General features: G+C 39.7%; 1 protein-coding gene across 1 annotated transcript in view; it reads right to left on the minus strand.

The window, feature by feature from the left end:
- LOC311110400 (uncharacterized protein) overlaps positions 1–9,327 on the minus strand; it is a 65,454-nt gene that overhangs the window by 44,803 nt on the left and 11,324 nt on the right. The gene's annotated exons all lie outside the window — the stretch shown is intronic.

Genomic DNA, 9,327 nt, shown 5'->3' on the forward strand with positions numbered 1-9,327 from the left:
CCCCAGGCTGAGGGAGATTGACAGTTATTTTGTGTTTCTTCCATTTGCGAATAATCGCACCAACTGTTGTCACCTTCTCACCAAGCTGCTTGGCGATGGTCTTGTAGCCCATTCCAGCCTTGTGTAGGTCTACAATCTTGTCCCTGACATCCTTGGAGAGCTCTTTGGTCTTGGCCATGGTGGAGAGTTTGGAATCTGATTGATTGATTTCTTCTGTGGACAGGTGTCTTTTATACAGGTAACAAGCTGAGATTAGGAGCACTCCCTTTAAGAGTATGCTCCTAATCTCAGCTCGTTACCTATATAAAAGACACCTGGGAGCCAGAAATCTTTCTGATTGAGAGGGGGTCAAATACTTATTTCCCTCATTAAAATGCAAATCAATTTATAACATTTTTGCCATGCGTTTTTCTGGATTTTGTTGTTGTTATTCTGTCTCTCACTGTTCAAATAAACCTACCATTAAAATGATAGACTGATAATTTATTTGTCAGTGGGCAAACGTTCAAAATCAGCAGGGGATCAAATACTTTTTTCCCTCACTGTATACTAATTGACAAAAAACCTTTATTTTTTGACAGAATGTTTAAAAAAGGTATAATCTTCGTAAATGATATCATCGGTAGGACTGGTGGAGTTATGTCGCACATGCAGCTAACAAAAAACATATGGAAATGTCTGCTCTACCCAAAATTACAACCAAATAATTGCAGCCTTACCGCAAAAGTGGAAGAGGAAAGTGGAAGGGAGAGAAAGTAAGGAACTTGTCTGTCGGCCTTGCATTAAAGAACATAATTGGTTAAGGAAAACTGTGATAAATAAAAAAGTATATCAGTTTCACTTAAGGACCAAAGGATTGACAGCCGTCCCATATAGATTGCAAAATAGTTGGGAAGAGATAATAATAAATAATAATATGCCATTTAGCAGACACTTTTATCCAAAGCGACTTACAGTCATGCGTGCATACATTTTTGTGTATGGGTGGTCCCGGGGATCGAACCCACTACCTTGGCGTTACAAGCGCCGTGCTCTACCAGCTGAGCTACAGAGGACCACAATTAATCTTGATGGTTGTACAGTCGTCCCAAAAAAAAAAACTGTGAAGGACCTCGGCGTTACTCTGGACCCTGATCTCTCTTTTGACGAACATATCAATAATATTTGAAGGACAGCATTCGTAACATTGTAAAAATCAGAAACTTTTTGTCAAAAAATGATGCAGAAACGCTAATCCATGCTTTTGTCACTTCTAGATTAGACTACTGCAATGCTCTACTCTCCGGCTACCCGGATAAAGCACTAAATAAATTTCAGTTAGTGCTAAACACGGCTGCTAGAATCTTGACTAGAACCAAAAAATGTGATCATATTACTCCGGTGCTAGCCTCTGGCTTCCTGTTAAGGCTAGGGCTGATTTCAAGGTTTTACTGCTAACCTACAAAGCATTACATGGGCTTGCTCCTACCTCTCTCCGATTTGGCGTACATACCTATGCATACGCTATGGTTACAATACACAGGCCTCCTTATTGTCCCTAGAATTTCTAAGCGAACAGCTGGAGGCAGGGCTTTCTCCTATAGAGCTCCATTTTTATGGAATGGTCTGCCTATCCATGTGAGAGACGCAGACTCGGTCTCGACCTTTAAGTATTTACTGAAGACTCATCTCATCTGTGAATGTCATGGATACATTAGAACTAGTAGATATATGGAGGCTTAAATATACTGATCTAGTGAGATATACATGGCGGAGACTGAATCAAGCTAGTCGTCTTGACTTCTTTCTTATCTCATTCTCGTTGGCACCAAAAGTAAAAAAAAGTGTTGATAGGGGACAGAATGCGGTCGGACCATCATATAATAGGCATATACATTACTCTTACTGAATTTCCACGTGGGCGAGGATATTGGAAATTTAATCAAAGCCTATTGGTTGATAATTTATTTATAATTAGAACAAAGGAATTTATAACTGACTTTTTCCAACATAACATAGGTACAGCGAATCCCCTTATTGTATGGGACACCTTTAAATGTGCCTTTAGAGGCCATGCAATTCAGTGCTCATCTCGAAAACAAAAGCAATTTAGGTCAAAAGAGTTTATACTAAGAAAGGAAATAGAAAGTCTAACAGAACAGATAGATGGCAATAAAAACTGTAACATAGAGGCTCAGAATAAATTAGAGGAAAAACAAAAAGAAATGGAGAAACTTATTCAAGAAAGATCAAGTGTAATATATTATAAAAATAAAGCAAACTGGATGGAATATGGGGAAAAATGCACAAAATTATTTTTTAATCTTCAACATAGGAATGCTACCAAAAAGAACTTAATGAAACTGGTTACAATTGACGGAGTCACCCATAATTCACCAAATGATATTTTGAAGGAAGAAACAAAGTACTTTAAGCATATGTTTTCTTTTCAGTCGCCTCCATCTCCTCTAACTGAAGCTAATTGTAGAGATGTTTTTTCTATTGATAATGTCAAATTAACAGCCACACAGAAAGACTCATATGAAGGTGAAATTACAGAGGAGGAACTTCTGGATGCAATTAAAGACTTTAAGTCTGGGAAAACTCCAGGGTTGGATGGCATACCAGTCGAGGTATACCAAACCTTTTTTGATATACTAAGAGGACCGTTATTAGCATGTTTTAACCACTCCTATGTAAATGGTAGATTATCTGACACTCAAGAAGAAGGTCTGATCTCATTATTACTGAAACAGGATACAAGTGGAAAATATATCATCGGTAGGACTGGTGGAGTTATGTCGCACATGCAGCTAACAAAAACATATGGAAATGTCTGCTCTACCCAAAATTACAACCAAATAATTGCAGCCTTACCGCAAAAGTGGAAGAGGAAAGTGGAAGGGGGAGAAAGTAAGGAACTTGTCTGTCGGCCTTGCATTAAAGAACATAATTGGTTAAGGAAAACTGTGATAAATAAAAAAGTATATCAGTTTCACTTAAGGACCAAAGCATTTTTGGGTATGGGTCTTTGACGTACCGATCCCATGGCATAGTGTTTATGAACTGACACGCAAAACGACACCGGATTCAAAAATTAGAATCTTTCAATTTAAATTATTATATAAAATTCTTGCTACCAATAGAATGTTATTTATATGGGGGATACAATCTTCCCATCTCTGCAGATTTTGCTGTGAAGAGACAGAATCATTAGATCATTTGTTTTGGTTCTGTCCATTTGTAGCTTGTTTTTGGACACAGGTCCAGGAATGGCTAAAGGATTGCAATATTTACCTGGAACTAACCTTGCAGATAGCATTACTGGGTGATCTGAAAAGTCATAGTCAATCAATCAATAATATAATAATACTTTTAGCAAAAATGTTTATTTTTAATTCCCAATCTGTAGAAGCAATGAGAATAGAAAGGTTCAGAACTTTTGTAAAACATCACAGTACGGTTGAAATATATATGGCAAATAGAAATCCTATATGGATGGTGTTAAGAGATGGATGGGAGGTATTGAATAGAGTTGAAGGATGGGACTAATAACAAATAACAACAAATAATAACAAAGATAGCTAATAATGTAAGCATACTGTGTCCATAATAAGTATATAGGTTGTATGTTGGGAGCTTTTGGGAAAGAGCACAGTTAGAAAGATATGGCATATAGAAGCAAACCGGATGGACATCATGAAAATGATCGGAGAGGTTGAGAGTAGAAGAAGTTCAGGAGCAAAAAAAATAAAATATATATATAATATAATTATTGTAAAATTAACTCTGTCCATAAGGTGTAGATAGTAAGTATAGACCGGAAGTAGAGGCCTGGGCATTGTTGTTCACTAATTTACTCCAAGTAGGGAAAGGATGGTGGGGTTGAAAAGTAATAAAGGGGAGTATATATATAAAAATATATATATATAAAAAAAAAAACATGGGGGATTGGAAGTGATGCAGACAATTACATTGATAGAAGATACAATCTATCTGCAATATTAAGCTGATCCATTCCCCCCCCAAAAAATAAATAAAAAAGAAACAAAAAAATATGTAAAAAAGATTACAAAAAGATTAAAAAATAAAAAAAATAAAAAATAAAGACTCATCTCTTCAGTAGGTCCTATGATTGAGTGTAGTCTGGCCCAGGGGTGCGAAGGTGAACGGAACCACCCTTACTGTCTGTGCCTGGCCGGTTCCCGTCTCTCCATTGGGATTCTCTGCCTCTGACCCAATTACGGTGCTTTCCATGCCTTCCCTAGGAGGGGTACGTCACTTGAGTGGGTTGAGTCACTGACGTGATCTTCCTGTCCGGTTTGTCGCCCCCTCGGGCTCGTGCAATTGAGGAGATCTTCATTTACATTTACAACCACTTTTTTATGTGCCGGGGGGGCTAGGGTCAGTCTGTTATATCTGGTGTTATTCTCCTGTCTTATCCGGTGTCCTGTGTGAATTTAAGTATGCTCCCTCTAATTCTCTCTTTCTCCATCTCAGTTCACCTGGTCGTGCTGCTGCTCCAGTTTCAACTCTTCTGCCTGCGGCTATGGAACCCTGACCTGTTCACCGGACGTGCTACCTTGTCCCAGACCTGCTGTTTTCAACTCTCTCTCTCTACCGCACCTGCTATTTCAACCTCTAAATGCCCGGCTATGAAAAGCCAAGTGACATTTACTCCTGATGTACTGACCTGTTGCAACCTCTACAACTACTGTGATTATTATTTGACCCTGCTGGTCATCTATGAACATTTGAACATCTTGGAGAAAAATCTGGCCTTAGGCTACTGTCTTCACTATAAACTGCAGCACCCAGCTGTCGCAACATGCACTGTTGCCTTCACCATAAATCATATGCACATAGTCAATCACACATTGCCAGCACATGCTTACCCATTTTTATCCTGCTTATATGAAATAATCAGGACAGTGCATCATCATATGGAGTTTCACCAAAAGGTCCTTCCCTCCTGCTCAGTTCATAAAAATGAAAAGTGCCATATCTGTCATTTGGAGTTTCATCTTGCTGAGACTTCAATTTAATCCTTCACTTTAGCTACCGTGATTGTATTGCAATACACTACACCCCAAAAGGTGCCAAAAGAGCTCTCTTGTGACATAAACATACAGAGAACAGACAGTCATGCAGCGTGCGCAACCCAGAAATGTATGAAGGAAACACACTTATCAATGCTTTTCACATTTACACACCAAACAGTTATCAGATTCACTTCAGTTCTTTGCAATTTGTTGGGGTCACACACAGAGACAAACGTGGTCAGTACTTTTACTTTTAACATTAACTTTACAGGTGAGGTGGTGCGACTATATCAAATTCATATCATTCTAAATTAATATGAAAGAGCACTCACCTCTTTTGTCACGTGGCCTCCGGTGATGAGAAGCCCACCCTGCTTGCAGCGCCATTGTTAGGAATTGAAAACTGGTCAAAGTTTGGAGAAATGCTAGATGTAAAATAACTTATATATTTTAAAGGTCTAATAGACAAAGACAGACATATGGGAAGACAGACACGTTCCTCTAAGAGGTCAGCAGAAAATCTTCTCCCCCTCCAGTGGGGAGGGCTGACCTAAATACTCTTGCCTTATCCGTTCGCTGTTTTACCCTTCTATGCCCGGTGCCAAAGCATTAAATCAAGGTGGAGATCTTGGGGTTGAATAGAATATACATTTGAAACATCTTAATCGCTTAAGGACACCCATGAACGATTTTATAGCTCAGGGGCCCAGATACCAGTTACTGAGACCTGCTTTACGGTGACCTCTGGCCTTACAGAGGGTACCTAGAGGCCAAATTCCTGTGTAGCTCAGTTGGTAGAGTACGGCGCTTGCAACGCCAGGGTTGTGGGTTCGATTCCCACGGGGGACCAGTATGAAAATGTATGTACTCACTAACTGTAAGTCGCTCTGGATAAGAGCGTCTGCTAAATTACTAAAATGTCAATTCCAATAGGGAATATAACATAATATTATAAAATGTTAACCACAGTCAAGCCCATCTCTAACACAGTGAGTTTTTCCTAGCCACCATGCTTCTAAAGTTGAAGTCGGAAGTTTACATACACCTTAGCCAAATTATTTTAAACTCAGTTTTTCACAATTCCTGACATTTAATCCTAGTAAAAATTCCCTGTCTTTGGTCAGTTAGGATCACCACTTTATTTTAAGAATGTGAAATGTCAGAATAATAGTAGAGAGAATGATTTATTTAAGCTTTTATTTCTTTCATCACATTCCCAATGGATCAGAAGTTTACATACACTCAATTAGTATTTGGTAGCATTGCCTATAAATTGTTTAACTTGGGTCAAACGTTTCGGGTAGCCTTCCACAATAAGTTGGGTGAATTTTGGCCCATTCCTCCTGACAGAGCTGGTGTAACTGAGTCAGGTTTGTAGGCCTCCTTGCTCGCACACGCTTTTTCAGTTCTGCCCACACATTTTCTATAGGATGGTGTTCTTCGGCTTGCAAGCCAACCCCTTTTTCCTCCAAACATAACGATGGTTATTATGGCCAAACAGTTCTATTTTTGTTTCATCAGACCAGAGGACATTTCTCCAAAAAGTACAATCTTTGTCCCCATGTGCAGTTGGAAACCGTAGTCTGGCTTTTTTATGGCAGTTTTGGAGCAGTGGCTTCTTCCTTGCTGAGCGGCATTTCAGGTTATGACGATATAGAACTTGTTTTACTGTGGATATAGATACTTTTGTACCTGTTTCCTCCAGCATCTTCACAAGGTCCTTTGCTGCTGTTCTGGGATTGATTTGCACTTTTCGCACCAAACGCGTCTCCTTCCTGAGCGGTATGACGGCTACGTGGTCCCATGGTGTTTATACTTGCGTACTATTGTTTGTACAGATGAACGTGGTACCTTCAGGCATTTGGAAATTGCTCCCAAGGCTGGACCAGACTTGTGGAGGTCTACAATTTGTTTTCTGAGGTCTTGGCTGCTTTCTTTTGATTTTCCCATGATGTCAAGCAAAGAGGCACTGAGTTTGAAGATAGGCCTTGAAATACATCCACAGGTACACATCCAATTGACTCAAATAATGTCAATTAGCCTATCAGAAGCTTCTAAAGCCATGACATAATTTTCTGGAATTTTCCAAGCTGTTTAAAGGCACAGTCAATTTAGTGTATGTTAATAATAATAATAAATAATATGCCATTTAGCAGACGCTTTTATCCAAAGCGACTTAGTCATGTGTGCATACATTTTTACGTATGGGTGTTCCCGGGGACCCACTGGAATTGTGATACAGTGAATTATAAGTGAAATAATCTGTCTGTAAACAATTGTTGGAAAAATTACTTGTCATGCTATCGTATCTGAAGATTATGCCTTTGTTAAATGTTTTAGATGGAACTGAAAGAATGTTGGTTGTTCAGGTCAGAGGGGGGATGTTTTATGATGTTATTTGAAATGTGCCGCTTGGAGGGTGACGCCCGAGGGGAGACTGGTGATTGGCCAGAAGAGGGGGTAACCCTTATTTTGGTATTGTCTATATAAGAAGGGTTTTAGACAATAAACCCCAGAGCAGCCCCTAGAATGGGAGGACACTGCTCTCCAGACCTCGCGAGTCTGTCATCAATGCTGAAGCTTGTGATCTGAATAAACTTTATGATCAAAGTTCAGTATGAGCGGACTCTTTTTGTTGACAGCAATAATTGCCACCATTCATCATATACGACAATGCAAAAAGTAGATGTCCTAACCGACTTGCCAAAACTATAGTTTGTTAACAAGAAATTTGTGGAGTGGTTGAAAAACGAGTTTTAATGACTCCAACCTAAGTGTATGTAAACTTCCGACTTCAACTGTACATCTGCATTGCTTGCTGTTTGGGGTTTTAGGCTGGGTTTCTGTATAGCACCTTGTGACTGCTGAAAAAGGGCTTTATGAAAAAAATGGATTGATTCAAGTACCTAAGAATATGGAGCCATTGGAGTTTATTATTTAAATGTGTTGATTCAAGAATGAAGTATAATGTTTTTGTTCCAATGAGATAAGGGAAACTCAGTCCCTGCAACAAAAATAACCTAGTCAGTCAGCACAGAGTCAATTTTGTATTTAATTTCAACAAAATGGTCATACACTCACATAACATGAAGTACAATACAGTGGGGGAAAAAAGTATTTAGTCAGCCACCAATTGTGCAAGTTCTCCCACTTAAAAAGATGAGAGAGGACTGTAATTTTCATCATAGGTACACGTCAACTATGACAGACAAATTGAGGAAAAAAAATCCAGAAAATCACATTGTAGGATTTTTAATGAATTTATTTGCAAATTATGGTGGAAAATAAGTATTTGGTCACCTACAAACAAGCAAGATTTTTGGCTCTCACAGACCTGTAATTTCTTCTTTAAGAGGCTCCTCTGTCCTCCACTCGTTACCTGTATTAATGGCACCTGTTTGAACTTGTTATCAGTATAAAAGACACCTGTCCACAACCTCAAACAGTCACACTCCAAACTCCACTATGGCCAAGACCAAAGAGCTGTCAAAGGACACCAGAAACAAAATTGTAGACCTGCACCAGGCTGGGAAGACTGAATCTGCATTAGGTATACAGCTTGGTTTGAAGAAATCAACTGTGGGAGCAATTATTAGGAAATGGAAGACATACAAGACCACTGATAATCTCCCTCGATCTGGGGCTCCACGCAAGATTTCACCCCGTGGGGTCAAAATGATCACAAGAATGGTGAGCAAAAATCCCAGAACCACAAGGGGGGACCTAGTGAATGACCTGCAGAGAGCTGGGACCAAAGTAACAAAGCCTACCATCAGTAACACACTACGCCGCCAGGGACTCAAATCCTGCAGTGCGAGACGTGTCCCCCTGCTTAAGCCAATACATGTCCAGGCCCGTCTGAAGTTTGCTAGAGTGCATTTGGATGATCCAGAAGAGGATTGGGAGAATGTCATATGGTCAGATGAAACCAAAATAGAACTTTTTGGTAAAAACTCAACTCGTCGTGTTTGGAGGACAAAGAATGCTGAGTTGCATCCAAAGAACACCATACCTACTGTGAAGCATGGGTGTGGAAACATCATGCTTTGGGGCTGTTTTTCTGCAAAGGGACCAGGACGACTGATCCGTGTAAAGGAAAAAATGAATGGGGCCATGTATCGTGAGATTTTGAGTGAAAACCTCCTTCCATCAGCAAGGGCATTGAAGATTAAACGTGGCTGGGTCTTTCAGCATGACAATGATCCCAAACACACCGCCCGGGCAACGAAGGCGTGGCTTTGTAGGAAGCATTTCAAGGTCCTGGAGTGGTCTAGCCATTCTCCAGATCTCAACCCCATAGAAAATC

The sequence above is a fragment of the Coregonus lavaretus genome, assembly GCF_964263955.1.
Source record: "Coregonus lavaretus genome assembly, contig: SUPER_35_unloc_5, whole genome shotgun sequence".
In the NCBI taxonomy this organism is placed as follows: domain Eukaryota; kingdom Metazoa; phylum Chordata; class Actinopteri; order Salmoniformes; family Salmonidae; genus Coregonus; species Coregonus lavaretus.